Raw genomic sequence first — 21,565 nt, forward strand, 5'->3', positions numbered from 1 at the left:
TCAATATTGTCCTTGAAGTCCTAACTAGAGCAATAAGACAACAAAAGGAGAACAAGGGGACACAAGTTGGAAAAGAAGAAATCAAACATTCACTATTTGCAGATGATATGATAGTTTACATAAGTGACACAAAAAACTCTAACACGAAACCCCTACAACTGGTAAACACCTTCAGCAAAGTGGCAGGATACAAGATTAAATCAAAAATATCAGTAGCCCTGCTGATGATAAACAGATGATAAACATGCTGAGAAAGGAATCAGAGAAACATCACCCTTTACAATTGCCACAAACAACATAAAATACCATGGGGTAACGTTAACCAAAAAAGTGAAAGGCCTGTATAGCAAGAACATTGAGTCTTTAAAGAAAGAAATTAAAGAAGATACCAGAAAATGGAATGATCTCTCATGCTCTTGGATAGGTAGGATCAACATAGTAAAAATGGCAATCTTGCCAAAAGCAATCTACAGATTCAATGCAATCCCCATCAATATCCCAACACATATCTTCACTGACCTTGTAAGAACAATTCTCAACTTTATATGGAAAAACAAAAGACCCAGGATAGCCAAAACAAACTTGTACAATAAAGGAACTTCCAGAGGCATCACTATCCCTGATTTCAAGGTCTATTATAGAGCTATAGTCCTGAAAACAGCTTGGTATTGGCACAAAAATAGACAGGTAGACCAATGGAATAGAATTGAAAACCCTGATATTAACCCACACACCTATGAACACCTGATTTTTGACAAAGAAACTAAACTTTTACAATGGAAAAAAGAAAGCATCTTCAGCAAATGGTGCTGGTACAACTGTATGTTGGGGTGTAGAAGACTGCAGATAGATCCATATAAATTGCCATGCACAAAACATAAGTTCAAATGGATCAAAGACCTCAACATAAATCTAACCACCTTGAACCTCTTAGAATAGAAAGTAGGTGGTACCCTGGAATGAATTGGTACAGGAGACTGCTTCCTGAACATAACACCAGTAGCACATACACTGAAATTGACAATTAATAAATGGGACCTCCTGAAACTGAGAAGCTTTTGTAAGGCAAACAACACAGTCAACAAGACAAACAGCAGCTCATAGAATGGGAAAAAATGTTCACCAACCCCACATATGACAGAGGGCTGATCTAAAATTTGCAAAGAAGTCAAGTGCTAGGCACACAAACACCAAATAATCCAATTAAAAAGTGGGATACAGAACTAAATAGAGAATTCTCAATTGAGGAATCTAAAATGGCTGAAAGACACATAAGAAAGTACTCAACATCCCTAGCCATTAGGGAAATATAAATCAAAACAACCCTGAGATAATTAATATCTTACATCAGTCAGAATGGCTAAAATCAAAAACACCAATGACAGTCTATGCTGGAAAGGATGTAGAGAAAGGGGAACACTGCTCCAGTGCTGGTGGAAGTGCAAACTCATACAGCCACTTTGGAAATCAGTATGGTGGTTCCTCAGGAAAATGGGAATCAGTCTATCACAAAATTCAGCAATTCCACTCTTAGGCATATACCCTGAATATGCACATTCATACAACAAGGACATCTGTCCAACCATGTTCATAGCAACATTATTTGTAATAGCCAGAACCTGGAAGCAATCTAGATGTCCCTTAAGTGAAGAATAGATGAAGAAAATGTGGTACATTTTTACAATGGAGTACTACTCAGCAGAAAAAAACAAAGAAAACAATGTAATCTTGAAATTTGTAGGCAGATGGATGGAACTAGAAGAAACTATCCTGAGTGAGGTAACCCAGTCACAGAAATACAAACACGGTATGTACTCACTCATATATGGATTTCAGACTTAGAGCAAAGAAGTAGCAGCCTACGATCCATACCACCAGAGAAGCTAGGAAGCAAGGAGGACCCTAAGAGAGATATATATGGTCCCCCAGAGAAGGGGAAAGGGACAAGATCTCTTAAGCTAATTGGGAGCATGGGGGAGTTGAGAAGGAGTTGGGAGAAAAAGCATGGGAGAGGAGGACAAGAGAGATCAGAAAGATCAAGTCAGGGGAAGAATAGAAGAGAGCAAGAAAATAGAAACCATAATAGAGGGAGCCTTATAGTTTTAAAGAGACATCTGGCACTAGGAAAATATCCAGAGATCTACAAGGTTGACCCCAACCAACAATCTAAGCAATAGTCGAGAGGTTATATTAAAAGCCCTTCTCTGATAATGAGATTGATGACTACCTTATATGCCATCCTAGAGCCTTCATCTAGTAGCTGATGGAAGCAGAAGCAAACACGCACAGCTAAACACTGAGATGAACCCTAGAACCCAGTTCCAGTGAGGGAGGAGTGATGATCAAAGGGGTCAAGACCAGGCTTGAGAGACCCACAGAAACAGCTAACCTGAACAAGGGGAGCTCATAGACCTCAGACTGATAGCTTGGAAACCAGCATAGGACTGTTCCAGACCCCCTGAATGAGGAGGTCAGTTTGGAGGTCTGGTAAGTCTATGGGGCCTGGTAGTGGATCAATATTCATCCCTAGTACATGAATGGACTTTGGGAACCCATTTTACATAGAGGGATACTCTCTCAGCCTAGACACATGGGGGAGGGCCTAGGCCCTGCTACAAATGATATGACAGACTTTGAGGATCCCCATGGAAGGTCTCACCCTCCCTAGGGAGCAGAAATGGGATTGGATGGGAGTTGGTTGGGGGAAGGAGGGCAGGATGAGGGAACTGAGACTGACATGTAAATGAAGCTTTGTTCTAATTTAAATAAATAAAGGAAAAAGAAAAAAAGAGAAAACAAGCAAAAAACAAACAAACAAAATAATGATACTGCAGAGGGCCTGTGAAGAACAGTTCCTTGGTTATGGTTTCTACTGCTGTGAAGAGACACCAAGACCACAACAACTCTAATAAATGAAAAACACTTAATTGAGGTAGCTTACAGTTCAGAAGTTTAGCCCATTGTTATCATTGCACAACATGGTAGTATACAGGTAGGTATGGACCTGGAGAATAGCTGAGTGCACTGTATCTTGACTTGCAGGCCACATAAAGTGGTCTAAGACACTAGGCATGGCTTGAGCATATATGAGACCTCAAAGCCTGCCTCCACAGTTACCTACTTCCTTCAACAGACCATAGCTACTCTAACAAAACCACACCTTCTAATAGTGCCAGTTCCTATGAGCTTATGAGGACCAATTACATTAAACTACTACAAACAGAAAACACAAATGTGAAAAGTAATATTCCATTTACCATGACACAACTTGTTTTAACTTCCAGAAGTCAGCTTCACGTGGGTTTGTCTAGATATAACCACAGCCAGGTTGGTGGCACAGGTCACTTTGAAACATTTTCTTCAGAACTGAAATTTCTTCAAGGCAAAGTCAGAAGTCCTTCTTATTTGTAGGCTGTTGTGTAACTAAAGTTGAAAAAATAAAGTTTTTATGGTATAGGAATTATCTGCCCTAAAAAAAAATCAGTCTGCAATGAATAGACTCCTTTTCACATACATGTTACAAATTGACTATGGAAACAATGTGGTTTGTTTCTACCAAAGACAAGGAGGAAAAGATAAATTGGGGACAGAGGAAGAAAGTCAGTTTTCTAAGTGAAAAATAACCCTCTGAGAAGTATGTGCTGTTGCTGCCATCAGTAATTAAGTTCCCCAGGTCTACAAATACCTCTTCAGAGTCTGTCCTTATAGCCAGCTGGCCTTTCTGTCTACACAGGCTTGCTCATATCAGGTTGCAACCCACTCTTTCTATATATGAAGATTTGTGTGCTCAGAGTGGCTTGGTTCAATTAGAATTCACTCCCTTTATTTTTTGATAAGGTTGAAGACCACAAATATGCCAAGGTTTCAAAGCAGATATATGAGGATGTGGAAATGGATTAACATAGCTAGAAAAACTAACTGAGCTGAAGGAACAAATCCAGATCTCACAGAGGCTCATCTGGCTGAGAGTAGATAAGACAACACTGTCCCCAGTGCTCTTGTCATCTATCCTTCCCAGACCCAGTGCTCCAGTGGTCTATCCTTCCTAACCCCAGTGTTCCAGTGGTCTATTCTTTCCAACCCCAGTACTTAAGTGGTCTATCCTTCCCAAGCCCATGTTCCAGTGGTCTATCCTTCCTAACCCCATGTTCCAGTGGTCTATCCTTCCCAACCCCGTTCCTTCCCAACAAGGAAAGCTAGACTAGGATGATGTTAAGACATAAAAGCTTGATGTGGTCCACATTTGTCCACTTATACCATATCACTGTGTCTATTATTGCATGCAGCATAGAGAAGAGAAACTTGAGGAGGGGTGTTAAAAGATAAAAAATAAAAACCTAAGAATTTCCATTCAAAAATTAATCTGGCTGCGGTATAAGCATTGTTCCTCCACAAAGACTCACAGTGTGCTTTGCTTAACAGCTACAAAAATAATTTGCATTCCAACTAAGATGAGTTTAAGGCAGGAAAATTGTGGATGAAATATACTATACTGTACTTATTGTACTGTACTATACTAATCTACATGTGATTTGGAAGTGTATCAGGCTCTTAATGTTTTGTTTGTTTATTTTGCTTTTTAACAGCTAATTTCCTTCTATACCTACCACCCTGCTGAAAACTTACATGTGATTTGGAAAACAGTTCAGCAAAGCAACTATTCATTTTCAGTAGGCTAGTCTTTCAGCACATTGCTGAATAACTAACTATATGCTGTTAAATGTCTCTTTTCATTTTCCAAAGCTCACCATTGTCATGTCGAATCGCCCACTTTTTGCTAGGCTCTTCATTACAGATGATGATGTCAATTAATTGACTATTCTCATCAAAACCTATACAACAATAAACTGAATACATTAAGTTATATAAAATGAGCTAAATAGTCCAATTAATAGGAAAAAGAAATGAATTTAGTTTTTTCTAAACTACATAATCAAGCAGATTTAATAACAAATCATCATGCCTTCATATATGTCATTTTCAGTATGAGTATAGAACAGGAGCATTGTGTTAGTTGAGCTGATATGTAGATCTGTAACACTATCATCTAAAAATAGACGATGGCTTCTCTTCATAATTCATACTCAAAGATGCACTGTCATTTTGGGTAGCTATTGCACTATTCCTATAACTAACTCAAGGTCAAAGCTATTGCAATAAAATTTCCATTTTTTAAAGTTTACATGGTAATGAGGTTTTGGAAGCCATTATCAATGTAAAGTTTTCTGATTTTCAAAAAACTGTTATGTTTGAAAGAAATATGTTTAACAATAAATAGAAGATTGTCTATCAGTTCACCTGACTTGAGCATTTGAGGTTAATGCACATTTAACACGTCTATATGTTGGCCCATCTCTTCTTGTCTTTTATATTTAAAATTAAATAAAACATCAAGTTTTATAAAGAAGCAAGAACTTTTATTAACAAAATAATCAACTGGGTCTGGCTTGAGCATCTGAGACCTTAAAGACTACCCCCAGTGACACAAATTCCTCCAACAAAGCAATACCTGCTCCAGTAAGAACACACCTTATAGAGCCAGTCCCTATGAGCCATTAGGCCATTTTCCTTCAAACTATCACAACCATACTTTAGAAACTTGTTTGATTATAAACACAATAGCATCATAAGAAAGACAATATATTTTTTCTCCTAAAGGTAACTGTTTTTGAGTGTGGCTATAAATAATAACTCAGTATTTCAAAAAAATTACTAAGATATTAAATTTTTTTCAATAAACATCTAGTGCAATAATTTCTCCCACTTTCAATTACCTCAAGAAGTATATTACATGATTTTAAAAGTTAATGTCCAATAATTGTTTCAATTCCAATTATTTGAACTTAGACTTATATATAACAAAATAAAATGAATAAATATAGAAACATAATCTATATAAATGTGAATCAAAATAAACCCACATTATTTGATAGAATCAGGGAATACTCCTCCATTGTTGGTGGTAGTGCAAACTTGTACCACCACTAAGGAAATCAATATGGCAATTCCTCAGAGAATTAAGCATCAATCTACTTCAAAACCCAGCTATATCACCCTTGGGCATAAATCCAAAGGATGCTCCATTCTACCACAAAGATTTTTGCTCAGCTATGTTAGTACTGGCTTATTCATAATAGCCAGAAACTGGAAAAAAAAGCTAGCTGTCCTCAACAGAAGAATGAATAAAGAAAATGTGGTACATTTGCAGAATGGAGTATTACTCTGCTCTTTAAAAAATGACTGCATTAAATTTGCAGGCAAATGGATAGAACTAGAAAAATTATCCTCAGTGATGTAACACAGAATCAGAAAGACAAACATGGCATGTACTCACTTATAAGTGGATATTAGCTGTTAAGTAAATAATAATCATGCTACAATCCACAGAGCCACCGAAATTAGGTAAATAGGAGAACTATATGGCAGAATCGTGGAATTATTTGGAAAGAGAAAATAAAATAGATTTTGCAGGTAGACTCAGGGTGGGTGGAGATGGGAACAGGAGTGATAAGGTGAGGGTGGATGGAGAAAGAGTACAGGGAGAGAGGACTGGAATTGGAGGGCATTTAAGGGGTGATGTGGAAATCTAGTCCAGCAAAAGCTCCCAGGATTCTGTGAGGTTGACTCTAGTATGGAGTCCTTGTAATGAAATATTCAGAGCCTAAACTGGCCATCTTCTGTAACCAGGAAAATTCCAGTGGTGGGACTGGGACACCAACCCAGCCATAGAACTTTCTACCTCCAATTTGACCAGACTTCAAAATTTGCTCAGTCCATGAAACAGTGGATATTGTGAGAGTGGCCAACCATTGACTGGTCTAACTTGAGGCCCAAGTCACAGGAGGGAGTCCATACTCTACACTGCCTAAATGACCCAGAACTGGAGGCTAGATAGTCCAAAGACCTGGGTTAGGAAGAAAAATCAATAAAACCAATAAAATTATATTCTGTCATATTCAGAGATCAGTGCCTAGCCCAAATGTCATCAAAGAGACTTTCTCTGGAAGCTGATGAGAGCAGATGCAGACACCCACAGCCTGACATTAGATAGAGAGAGAGCCTAAATTGGAGATCTCCATGTGTCCCTTCCCTGGGAGCTCAGGGAACCCTGAAGAAGAGGGGAATGAAGACTTGTAGGAGCCCAAGGGGTCAAGGATACTAGGAAAACACAGCCCACAGAATCAACTAAGCAGGGGTCATGGGGTCTCACAGAGACTGCAACAGCAGTCATTGAGCCTTTATGGGTCTGGGAGAGGTCCTCGACAAATAAGATATAGTTGATAGCTTGGCACTTTGATGGTTCTCCTAACAGTGAGAGTAGGGGTGTCTCTGACTCTTGCCTACTCTTGGGAATCTTTCCTCCTAGTGGGTTGCCTCTCTCAGCTATAATATGAGGGTTTGTGCCTAGTGTTATTGTAATTTTCTATGGCATGTGGGTTTGATATGCCTGGGAGGCCTGTTTTTTCTGAAGGGAAATGGTGGCATGGATCCTGGCTTGAGGTGAGACTGGGAGGAGTAGAGGGAGAAGAAACTGCTGTCAGGATGTATAGTATGAGAAAAGAATTTAAAAAAATAAAGAAATGTTATGAAAATGCAATGAAATACAATAACAAATACAATTTAAAATGTTCTCACTTTATTTATGTATATATGCATGCATGTATATTTATTTATATATGTATGCATGTATGTATTGTGTGTGTATGTGTGTAATCATGCCATAAGGTGTTTGTGTAGGGCAAAGGAAAACATGGGGGAGCTAGTTCTACCATGTTGGTCCCAGGACTTGAACTCAGATCACTACACTTGATAACAAAGCTTCTTTACCTGCTGAGCCACCTCATTATACCCACAAACTATAAATCCTAAAGGCAAAAAGGAACTGAAAAATCCTCAACATTTAATTTTTCTTGTATCAGTGTTTATTTTCCATTTCAATGTGTTTTAAACATATAAATGGGATTCAACAAAAGACAGTAAAACCAATTTTAAAATGTAGATATCAATGCACATTAGAGGGTAAAAATGACTTAAAGCTAAGACTAGTAAAAGGTTTATTCTCCTTTACAGATCATGTGTATATCTAAACAAAAATTATTTATTGCCAAGAAAATTATTTACTTTTAGTAGATATAGGATGGCAAGTAAGCCCTTGCCAATATTTTAAATCATACTAAGTTATAGCTTGCTTTTTACCACACAAGTTAGCTGGGGTTTTTCCAGTCCTTTGTGTCCTATTAAAAACCCACTAGTTAGCTCTTAGATTCATCAATTGCACTAAATGATGTTTGCTGTTTTTTCTCTAATTAAGAAGAAATCAGACAAAGGGTCTCAAAATTAACATTACTGAAAATAATAGAAACTTTTGAATTATACCAACTGTCTTCTCATTATCTACCAATCACTATTGACCAATATAAAACAATCTCCACAAAACCTTTGATCTTTGTAACTGGAATGACCACATAACAAGCTCCTAAAGAGTAAAAGAGAAGCCAGGGGCTTTAACTATTTAGAGGCTCTTGAGAAAGGCATTCCAAAATGAGGACTTCACAATGGGCACCTCCAGAAATCTTGTCAAGTTTCATCCTTCAACAGCCATACTCAACAAGAGGGACTTACCTTCCACCTCTGTATGGTAACCAAAGCCAACAGCACTTCAGAAATAGGACCCAGACTCAGATCCCTGAGATGAAACTGACTCAAATTACTCCCTCCATGGAAAGGATGGATGCAAGTAACAGTCTTACCAACTGTGATACCTACAAACTACATCAAAGACATGCCTGGCATGATAGCCTTAAGAGTGCAGCATTGTCATGCATACCTTGATAGTAGCCAATAGCTCTCTATTAAAATCTACTCAAGAAGAAATAATACCTGTCACTGGAAAATTAGCTAACTACTCCATGCTAGTGAAGTTGGGGTTATTTGAAGTGAATCTAATCACTAATTTACAAAAACAGCATAATCTCTAACAACAATCTATAAACATTTGACTTTATGCTGACAGATAAGTGTAGTCTTCACCCATAATCAAGGAAAGTCCTCTTTGCACTGGTTGGAAACCACTACAGGAAACCATGAGTCAAAATGCAGAGTTGTTGGACCAAGTCCCAATGGATACATCTATAAAACACTCACAGAAAAGGGGTGTTTTAAACATATGCAGGAAGGGTACACATGGGACAGATTCTAGCTACAGTCCTACAGATTAACTCATTTTTTGCACATATTAATTGTGTGATGTTTATTTGTCCTTGCATTTTTTAAAAAATTGCTTTGAGAGTTATCTGACACAAGGGACCAATGTGCCAGACCCAGTTCGGCGGTGGCGGGTTCCGAACACAAAACACCCAGAGGCAGCCCGGCCTCCATCCAACTGCCCAGGTAGGCCAGGGGCTGTTTCCGGCTCCTGCTCATCGTCGCTGCTCAGAGTCATCTGATGCAAGCTACCTGCGTGGCATATGGAGTTCGGAGTTTGGTGCTGGATACGACACCCCGAGGCCCGGTGACAGCTCTGCCTTCAACTGCAGGCCCCGTGGGACCTGGCACGCCCAAACACTGCCGACACCCGGGTAACAGTGACACCTCCATCCACGAGAAGAGGACCGACAAAGAGTATTGGATTTGTTTGCATCTACCAGAAGGGATCCATTGTCCCACACCCACCAGAAGAACAAGAAACACTTGCTACACCCACCAGAAGAAAGGATGAGAAGAGGACAAGGTAAAAGCACATCTAACAACAGAAAACCCAATATGACATCACTGGAGACTAGGAACCATACAACAGTAAGACCTCAACATCATGTTGCAGATGAACCAGAAGAGAATGACCTTAAAAACATCTTCAGGAAAATGATAGAGGACCTCAAAGAAGAACTCAAAGAGGACATGAGAAATTCCCTTAAAGAAATTGAAGACAAAATAAACCAAAAAATACAAGAAAGAGTTCAAGACCTAAAATCTGAAATAGACACAATAAAGAAAGCACAATCTGAGAGAATGCTGGAAACAGAAAAGCTGGGTAAACAATCAGGAACTACAGATGTAAGCATAACCAACAGAATACAAGAGATGGAAGAGAGAATCTCAGGAGTTGAAGACACACTAGCAGAAATAGATTCATCAACCAAAGAAAATTTTAGTCCAACAAATCCCTAACACGAAATACCCAGGAAATATGGGATACAGTGAAAAGATCAAACCTAAGAATAATAGCTATAGAAGAAGGTGAAGAAATCCAACTCAAAGGAACAGAAAACATATTCAAGAAAATCATAGGAGAAAACTTTCCCAACCTAAAGAAAGACATGCCAATGAAAATACAAGAAGCCTAGAGAACACCAAATAGACAGAACCAAAAAAAAAAAAGGTCACCTCGCCACATAGTAATCAAAACACCAAGCATACTCAACAAACAGAAAATATTAAGAGCAGCAAAGGAAAAAGAAAGGAAAAAGGTCAAGTAACCTGTAAAGGCAAACCTATCAGAATCACACCTGACTTTTCCTTGGAAACTCTAAAAGCCAGAAGGTCCTGGATCAATATTCTACCTACACTAAGAGACCATGGATGCCAGCCCAGACTACTATACCCAGCAAAGCTTTCAATCATTATAGATGGAGAAAACAAGATATTCCATGACAAAACCAGATTCAAACAATACATATCCACCAATCCAGCCCTACAGAAAGTACTGGAAGGTAAACTGCAACCCAGGGAAGTTAACTACAACCAGAAAAACATTGGAAATAGATAATCCCAACTTACAAACAGTCAAAAGAAAAATGGGATAGAATCCCACACATAATCATGCCACTATCACCAAATCAAAAACAAACAAGAATGAACAATAATCAATGGTTATTAATATCCATCAACATTAATGATCTTAACTCCCCTATAAAAAGACACAGATTAGCAGAATGGATAAGAAGACAGAATCCTTCCTTCTGCTTCATACAAGAAACTCACCTCAACCTCAAAGACAGACAGTACCTAAGAATTAAAGGTCGGGGAAAGATCTTCCAATCAAATGGAACCAAGAAACAATCGAGGTTAGGAATCCTAATATCCAATAAATTGGACTTTAAACTAAAATCAGTCAAAAGAGATGAAGAAGGTCATTTCCTACTCATCACAGGAGAAATCCATCAGGATGAAGTCTCAATTCTGAACATTTATGCCCCAAATACAAAGGCATCCACGTTTGTAAAAGAAACTTTACTAAAACTCAAATCACACATAAAACCGCACACACTTATAGTGGGAGATTTCAACACCCCACCCTCACCACTGGACAGGAACAACAGACAGAAAATTAACAAAGAAACAAAAGAACTAATAGAAATTATGGCTCAATTGGACTTAACAGATATCTATAGAACATTCCACCCAAATACAAAACAATTTATCTTCTTCTCAGCACCACATGGAACCTTCTCTAAAATTGACCACATACTTGGCAACATAGCAAACCTCAACAAGTACAAAAAAATTGAAATAACCCCCTGTGTCTTATCAGACCACCATGCTTTAAAATTAGAATTCAACAGCAACAAGAACTACAGAAAACCTACAAATTCATGGAAATTAAGTAACACCCAATTGCACAATTCATGGGTCCAGGAAGAAATAAAAAAAGGAAATTAAGATTTCCTAGAATTCAATGAGAATGTGGACACAACATATCCAAACCTATGAGATACTCTGAAAGCAGTGGTAAGAGGAAAGTTCATAGCGCTAAATGCCCACATGAAGAAACAGGAGAATAATCACACTAGAGAATTAATAGCACAACTGAAAGCTATAGAACACAAAGAAGTCAATACACCCAGGAGGAGCAGACCCCAGGAAATAATTAAATTGAGGGCTGAAAACAATAAAATTGAAACTAGGAGAACGATACAAAGAATCAATATAACAAAAAGTTGGTTCATTGAGAAAATGAACAAGATAGACAAACCTCTATCCAAACTTACCAAACAGCAGAGAGTAAACATGCAAATTAATAAAATCAGGAATGAAAAGGGGGACATAACAACAGACACAGAGGAAATTCGGAGAATCATCATGTCATATTTTGAAAACCTATCTTCCTCAAAATTTGAAAATCTAAAGGAAATGGACAATTTTCTGGACAGATTTCACTTACAAAAATTAAATCAAGAACAGACAAGCAACTTAAATAGACCTATAAACCCTAATGAAATAGAAGCAGTCATTAGAAGTCTCCCAACCAAATAAGCCCAGGGCCAGATGGCTTCAGTGCAGAATTCTACCAGAAATTCAAAGCACAGCTTATACCAATTCTCCTCAAAGTATTCTACACAATAGAAGCAGAAGGGTCATTACCAAACTCTTTTTATGAGGCCACAATAACCTTGATACCCAAGCCACACAAAGACACAACTAAGAAAGAGAACTATAGACCAATATCCCTCGTGAACATTGATGCAAATATTCTCAATAAAATATTGGCAAATTGAATCCAAGAACACATCAGAGAAATCATCCATCCTGATCAAGTAGGCTTCATCCCAGGGATGCAAGGATGGTTCAACATAGGAAAATCCATCAATGTAATCCACCACATAAACAGACTGAGGAAGAAAAATCACATCATCATCTCACTAGATGCTGAAAAAACCTTTGACAAAATCCAACATCCCTTCATGATAAAGGTCCTGGAGAAATCAGGGATAACAGGAACATACCTCAACATAATAAAAGCAATATATAGCAAGCCAACAGCCAACATCAAATTAAATGGAGAGAAACCCAATGCAATTCCTCTAAAATTGGGGATAAGACAAGGCTGTCCACTCTCTCCATACCTCTTCAATATTGTCCTTGAAGTTCTAGCTAGAGCAATAAGACAACAAAAGGAGATCAAGGGAATACAAATTGGAAAGGAAGAAGTCAAACTCTCACTATTTGCAGATGATATGATAGTCTACATAAGTGACCTGAAAAACTCAACCAGGGAACTCCTACAGCTGATAACACCTTCAGCAAAGTGGCAGGATACAAAATTAACTCAAAAAAATCTGTAGCCCTACTATATACAGATGACATATTGGTGGAGAAAGAAATCAGAGAAGGGCAATTGTAACCCTTTACAATTGCCACAAACAACATAAAATACCTTGGAGTAACACTAACCAAAAAAGTGAAAGACCTCTACAGTAAGAATTTTGAGTCCCTAAAGAAATAAATTAAAGAAGATACCCGAAAATGGAAAGATCTCCCATGCTCTTGGATAGGTAGGATCAACATAGTAAAAATGGCAACCTTGCCAAAAGCAATCTACAGTTTCAATGCAATCCCCATAAATATCCCAACATAAATATCTTCACTGACCTTGTAAGAACAATTCTCAACTTTATATGGAAAAATAAAAGACCCAGGTTAGCCAAAACAACCCTGTACAATAGAGGAACTTCTGGAGGTATCACCATCCCTGACTTTAAGCTCTATTACAGGGCTATAGTCCTGAAAACAGCTTGGTATTGGCCCAAAAATAAACAGGTAGACCAATGGAATAGAGTTGAAACCCTGAAATTAACCCACACACCTATGAACACCTGATTTTTGACAAACAATCCAAATATATATGGTGGAACAAAGAGAGCATCTTCAACAAATGGTACTGGCATAACCGAATGAAAACATATAGAAGACTACAGATAGACCCAAGCCTTTTGCCCTGCACAAAACTTAAGTCAAAATAGATCAAGACCTCAACATAAACCCAGCCACACTGAACCTACCAGAAGATAAAATGGGAAATACCCTTGAATTAATCAGTACAGGAGAGCGCTTCCTGAACATAACACCAGTAGCACAGACACTGATATCAACAATTAATAAATGGGACCTCCTGAAACTCAGAAGCTTCTATAAGGCAAAGGACATAATCAACAAGACAAAACAACAGCAAACAGACTAGGAAAAGATATTCACCAACCCCACATCTGACAGAGGGCTGATCTCCAAAATATACAAAGAACTCAAGAAGCTAGTCTCCAAAAGACCCAACAATCCAATTAAAAAATGGGTACAGAACTAAATAGACAATTCTCAATAGAGGAATCTAAAATGGCTGAAAGACACAGAAGAAAGTGTTCAACATCCTTAGCCATCAGGGAAATGCAAATCAAAACAACTCTGAGATACCATCTTATTCCTATCCAGAATGGCTAATATAAAAAATACCAATGACAGTTTATGATGGAGAGGATGCGGAGAAAGAGGAACACTCCTCCACTGCTGGTGGGAGTGCCAACTTGTACAGTCACTTTGGAAATCAGTATTGCGACTCCTCAAGAAAATGGGAATGAGTCTACCACAAGATCAAGCAATTCCACTCCTAGGCATATAGCCAAAAGAAACACATTCATATAACAAGGACATCTGTTCAACCATGTTCATAGCAGCATTATTTGTAATAGCCAGAAACTGGAAGCAGCCTAGATGCCCTTCAAGTGAAGAATGGATACAGAAAATGTGGTACATTTACACAATGGAGTACTACTCAGCAGAAAAAAGCAATGGAATCTTGAGATTTGCAGGAAAATGGACGGAGCGTAAAGAAACCATTCTGAGCAAAGTAACCCAATCACAAAAGGACAAACAGATATGTACTCACTCATATGTGGACCTGCTTTATTAACATAGTAGTGACCATGCTTTATCAGAGCTGTTTTTAATGATGTTGCTCAGAATGGTTTCCTTCCAGATGATGATTGAGAAGCTAATTTAAAAAAAATGGTGCCAGGTACCACAAGAGTAACAGAACTGTGCTGTTTTCTGGGATTTTGTTTTTTACTTTTTTTTTTTTTTAAATGGAGAGTGCTTGATGTCTCTACAATTTTGTTCAAATGATTGCAGAACCTGGAAAAGCTGTTGCTGCTATTGATGCATAACATACTGCCAATTATATATATATATATATATATATATATATATATATATAATTAGTTAACATGTACTTGCATGTTTTTTAAAAAGAAAAGATCATTATGTTCCTTGAAGATGCAGTATTTTACAAATTCAATTAAAATGCATTCTTAATGTAGAAAATGTGTGAACATTAACCTGCCTCAGGTAATATATATATTATATATATATATATATATATATATAATAATTTTTGGAAACTTTAACTGTGCTGTCAACTTTGGAAAAAAGTATTCCAGTTTACTGTGTTGAGTTGGCATTGTATAAAAATTAACAACCATATTGGTCTAGAAATGTTGAACTTAATTTTTTTCCATTTGTACAGAGGTAACACACTGTATTAAGTATGTAAGGTCTTAAAAAAAAGAAGGCATTTTTAGAGACCATCCCTTCTGAAGGGATGCTCTCTTGACCTGGACATGTGGGTTAGGGCCTAGGCCCGGCCCAGGATGATGTGGTAGACTTTGGGGAGCCCCTTTTGAGGGCCTTACCCTGCTTGGGGAGTAGAGGGGGGATGGCTAGGGGCAGATGAGATGTTGAGGGGGGAGGGGAGGGAGAGGGAGAAAGGATTGACATCTGAAGCAAGCTTGTTCCTAATTTGAACTAATAAAATAAAAATTGCTTTGAAAGAGAATAAGAGGAATACATATGGGAAGAGTTGGAGGGAGAAAAGAAAAAGGGGTATGATGAAATTATATTATAATCTCAAAAAATAAAAATATAAAAAATACTTTGAGTTTCTACATTACTTTTAATGTATTATTACCTGAGGCAGGTTAATGTTCACACATTTTCTACATTAAGAATGCATTTTAATTGAATTTGTAAAATACTGCATCTTCAAGGAACATAATGATCTTTTCTTTTTAAAAAACATGCAAGTACATGTTAACTAATCATACATACTACTTTTTGAAGTTGCTTTCTGGGGTGAAGTTAACTTTTAAAAACTGGAAATGTTTACCAGGTTTATAACTTACAAATTTTTCTTATGTGTGTGTGCCTATATCCTTTTATAAAGGAGGTGACAAAGATAATCTTTGATAGTTTTGGGTTTTTTATTTTTAGCAAGAAAACCAAGATCCTCAGGGCTATTGTTCTCATAAAAAAATGACAAAGTGATGTACCAGGTTTATTCAGCTCTGAAGGCAAGAACCTCTGTCTCCTCTCAGAAGAGCAATACTTTTAATGACTCTGGAGACAGGATTGTTATTTGGAAATCAACAAGCATAGCCTGAATTGACAGTGGCCTCTTTGTGTTTTACCTTTTAATGGGAACTAATACTTTCTTCAATTTTTCATTTTCCCTACCTACAAATAAGTTACTATAAAAGAGTGACCTGTAATGTTTATCCCATTCACTTCTCTACTTTAAGTGGCAGTGCTGATGTGCTGAGTTCCTGGACTAATCTTTTATTTGGGGACAAAGCATTTTTTCACAGTAAATAAAACCAGAAAATTCATCTTAATAAGGCAAGTGTAGCCCTCTACTGTGGTTTCCGCTACTAGTAAATGATCATTGCTCACATCAATTTAGTCCTTCTTGGAAAGGAAAATAACTCATAGCTTCTATCTTAAGCAATTGTGAGATCACTAGGAATACACTTCCTCAGAAAACATCTAGAAATGAATTAACAAAGATCTATGCACTGTATAATATAATACTCTGTAGAAATATTTGGGAAAGGAAAACTTGGAAAGGAAAACAGTCATGAAAGAATTTCAAACCTGTAAGATAATGATCTAATAGGTTCCTGAAATAATGTTTAAACAATGCAACTTTAGCCCTATATGGACGTTTTAGTGCAACAGCCTGATATTTTTATTCTTTTTAAGATTTCTTTTCAGGAAGTTATAAGTCTAGACAGCTCAAAAGTAGCAATTTTCAAAGAAAAATATAGATGTAGAAGTTCTATATTACTACCATAGCGCATAATTGAAGCATAATAAATAAATGAAAAAGAATATTCCTCTTTTCCCTCCCTGAGGAACAATGTTGCTTACTCTTTTAAAGACAAAATACCTACTCCAGCTTCATTATTTGCATAAGTGTTGCATGAGAAAATGGATGATAAATTTCAGGTAAAAAACGTATTGGTCATATTAGAAAAAGTAAAAACAATATCAATTCCAGAGTTAATTCTGAATTCCCTCATGAATAAGTAAGGTCCATAGTACAGAGTCTCTAATATTGGGGAAGGCAAAGGAAATCCACTTCCAGCAGAGCACCTGGAGTGAATGCTAATAACTCAAGTGTCTAGACTCCATACCAGATATAATAATTGCATCTTATGGAATCTGAACTTTATTTATTCCCTTAGAATGTCCTATGACTTAGGTTGGTGAGATGGCTCTGCAGGTAAAGATGCTAATGACAGGCCTGAGGACACAAAGTCCATCTCTGGGTTCCACATGGTAGACGAAGAGGATGAATTCCCATGAATTGTTTCTGCTTTTACTCAATGTAAGGATTAAAGTCATGGCTAGAGAGTTAACAGGAGGAAGGCATACACAAGAAACATACATGACTAGAAAGGGGAGATGTCAAAGTGCATCTATATGCGGATGTGCTCCTGTATCTAAAATGTGCTAAAGACATCACCAGAAAACTCCAAGATCAGATAAACATTTTCAGTAAAGTAACAGGTCACAAAATCAAAATTCAAACCCAGGTGCTTTTCTACAAATAACAAATTTATTAAAAATGAAATCAGAAAAATTACATTCATAATAATTTTAAAACAAGTAATAAGACATCTAGAAATAAATCTAACCCAAGAGATGTAAGAGTTCTACAATAAACACTTTGAACGAAAGAAATTTATGACACTAAAAGATTGGAAAGCCTTTTACCCTCGTTAATATTAAAAATGTTGTGAAAATAGCTATATTCCTTAAAGTAACCTACAAACTACAATGTAACCACCCCCCCCACCACCATCAAATTGGAATGACATACTTCACAAAACTATAAAACTCAATCCACGGTCCAACAAAATGACTAAAAATCTTTTGTTTAAAAATCTTTGTTGCTAAAAATCTTTGTCATGCAACTTGACCACCAAAGTTTGATTCTTGACTGCAGAACCACAGAGGAAGAAGAAAAACAACTACTGAAAGTCATCCTTTTAACTCTACATATGAATTATGAGATGAACCTTCTTTTTCTCTCATTATAATAATAATAATTATTATTATTATAATTAATAAACTTTTAAATCACAAAATTCATTTGGAAGTACAAAAGATTCCAGGTGGCCAAAGAAATCATAAATATAAAGAAGAATGCTAGAGTTACCACAATAGTAATCTCAAAGTATATTGCAGAGCTACAGTAACAAACAGCATGCACTGACACAAAACAGATGCATGCATCAAGAGAACATGTCAGAGGGTCAAGAAGTAAGCCCATATAGTTACAGTCACCTATTTTTGAGAATGGTGTAAAAGCATACATAAACAAAAGACAGCTACTTTAACAAATGGTATTGGGAAATCTGTATTTCCATACACAGAAGAATGAAACTGAATCCATTTCTCTTGCTCTACATAAAAATCCACTCAAAATGGTTCAAAGACCTTAATGTGAGACTCCAAATTCTGAAACTACTAGAGGAAAACACAGGGAAAAAACACTGCATGATAGAGGCATTGGTAAATATCACCGGTGCCAGTGACTGAAGAACCAGACCACACAAGAGTCTGCAGTTTAAGAAGGACACAATTCGGGTCATTCGGTAGAAGCAAATGCCATCCTTTTATTGTCACCAGCAGTTTATATACAAGAGAAGATGGAAAAACATCTTGCAGAAGGCACTCCCATGCCCCATCATAAACAAGGGAACCACAACCCCCGCCCATGGCCAACAAAGCAAGAAGGGGATGGGGGCAAGGCATAATGTTTCAGTAACAAGAAAGGTTCATAACAGGATGTTAGTGGGCGAGGCTTAGAAAAGCAGGAGGTACCTGTGGTTATGCTGGAAAACAACTCACAGAGACCCTGTGGGTCATTTCTTTATTAGCCATCTTTTCTGCTGTTTCTTAACCATCCTGCCAATACCACGAGGGAACCATTTCTCTCTTTGTTCTCCTCTCTGCTCTGGTCGCTGACCCCTAAATCCCGTCTTCCCTGGTCATTTACACACCTCGCACCTCTGCCCAGGTGAGGGCCTATTCAGAGGCATATTACCCTGAGGCCATGGTAAACAATAGTAGCCTTACTGGCATTAACAATACAATAGTGGGCCGGAGCTTTTTGGTGTTTCTGTTTAGTGAAACCCAAAGCTAGATCTCAAAATATTCCATAGCGGAAATATTTTGGTCCCCCACACTAACTCGGGCAGGCGGCTGGCGTAAAGCACACACGTGGTAGTGGCTCAGCAGCTTTTGGAGGAAAGATTTACCATAACACATGCTGCCTGAAATTCCCCTTGCCATAACAAATAATCTCCTTTGTTAAGCATTGCTCAAGTAAGCTGTTGCCAATAACCAGGGTAAGATTATGTGTTGAGAAGGACTCCATCATAGGTATTGTGAATGGAGTCAAAGAGCCCTAACTGCAGACATCCTCTTTCAATTGTTTAAGCTCCTTAAAGGTAAAGGGTACATGCTGCCACATCACCCATACTGGATTATTAGGATCAGGGACTTCTATAACAGGGAAACCCAATGACTTCCCCAAAACTACCCCTCTGGAAGATGAAGCAGTAGGATCAGGAACATAAGCAGTATAATCCTCATAAGCAGAGGGCACAGATGCAGGCAGGGGGCTTGGTTTATTCTTTATGCTCTTAAGATTTTCCTTCATTACCATCTCCCTTAACTGCTTTTGTAAATCTTTAATTTCCTCTTCTGATTACTTTTTGGAATGATCCTCATCATCCTTATCACTAGTCTCAGATCCCTTAGCAAGAGATTGATGAGAAACATCACATTGTTCAGTTGTAATGGTTTTCTCTATCTCTAATATTTGTTCCTTAACCTCGACATTCTTACTCAAGAGGGCATCCTTGACTAATCTCCATAAGGAAAAGACTGACATAGGCACTCCATCTGGCCCTTCCTTCTGAAGAGTATTTTGTAAATCACTCATTACTTGTTCCTAATCTGGAATGTTTAATCCCCCACTAGTCAAAAACCAGGGACTAGTCCTTTCTAAGACCCGATAAAACTTCGAACTGTCTTTGTTTTAATGTCTGTACTTGCTGTTTCAATAACTGAGTGAGTTGGTCCTGTAAAAGTAACGAGGAACTTGAAATCCCCATTTTTAAAGTTACTTACCTACAGTAGCACTACTTACTTTTGATTTGGCACTGTTAACCCCAATGTGCTCCTCCTCGTCTTGTGGCCACAATCTTCAGGAGCACAATCTACTTTCCCAGATCTCGGTGGGACCTCCAATTGTCACCTGCACCAGCACCAACAACCGAAGAACCAGACCACATGACAGTCTACAGATTAAGAAGGACACAACTTGGGTCATTCGGTAGAAGTGAATGCCATCCATTTATTGCAGCCAGCAATTTATATACAAGAGGAGATGGAAAAACATCACCTGCTAGCAGAAGGCACTCCCACGCCCCATCATAAACTAGGAAACCACAACCCCTGTGCATGGCCAATGAAGCAAGAAGGGGATGGGGGCAAGGCATAATGTTTCAGTAACAAGAAGGGTTCAAACAGGATATTAGTGGGCTAGGCTTAGAAAAGCAGGAGGTACCAGTGGTTATGCTAGAAAACAACTCACAGAGACCCCGTGGGGGCTGGGTCCCAACAGGTAAAAACTTACTGAAAGTATTCTGATAGAATGTGAAGTAATCCTAAGAAGGGATAGAAGAGAGTATGTAAAGTTGTCAAGGACCCACAGAGAAGGAATCCCTGAGAGTTAAAACAGTCCAAAAGAAAATCTTATATGTCTGAGAAGGGATTACTATCTAGCATATAGTAATGCTAAAATAAACAGAAAATGCCAAACATCCAATCAATAAAATGGTTGATGAACTGAATGAGCAGTCCATGGAAAAAGAAATGCAAATTGCTAATAAATATTTTTAAAAGATTCCAACATCTTTAACCACAAGGGAAACACAAATTAAAGCTGTTTGATATCCCATCTTATCCTAGTTAGAATGGCTATCATCAGGAAAACAAACAACAAATGTTGGTGAATATTTATTTGGACAGAGAACCATTCTTCATTTCTGGTGGGAATGTAAACTGTGTAAATCAGTACGAAGGGTCTTCAAAAAAGTGAAAAAATACAACTAATGTTTAGGTTATAAGAGACTCAGCAGCTACATATCCCCCAAATACTCACATGTCTATATAATATTAAAATACACACAATAACTATTGACTAAAAGACAAATGTCTACAAGGAAATGAATACATGAAGAAAATGTGATATATATATACACACACTAGAATTTTATTCAGCCATAAATGATGAAATTATGACACATTCAGGAAAATGTATAGAACTGGAAATAATTATGGTATGCAAAATAAGCCAAACTTATTTTAACTTTAACTGTGCTGTCAACTTTGGAAAAAAGTATTGGGTGTTATCTTTTGCATGTAAAATATATATTTGTATATT

The sequence above is a fragment of the Cricetulus griseus genome, chromosome 2 (assembly GCF_003668045.3).
Source record: "Cricetulus griseus strain 17A/GY chromosome 2, alternate assembly CriGri-PICRH-1.0, whole genome shotgun sequence".
Classification (NCBI taxonomy): Eukaryota; Metazoa; Chordata; class Mammalia; order Rodentia; family Cricetidae; genus Cricetulus; species Cricetulus griseus.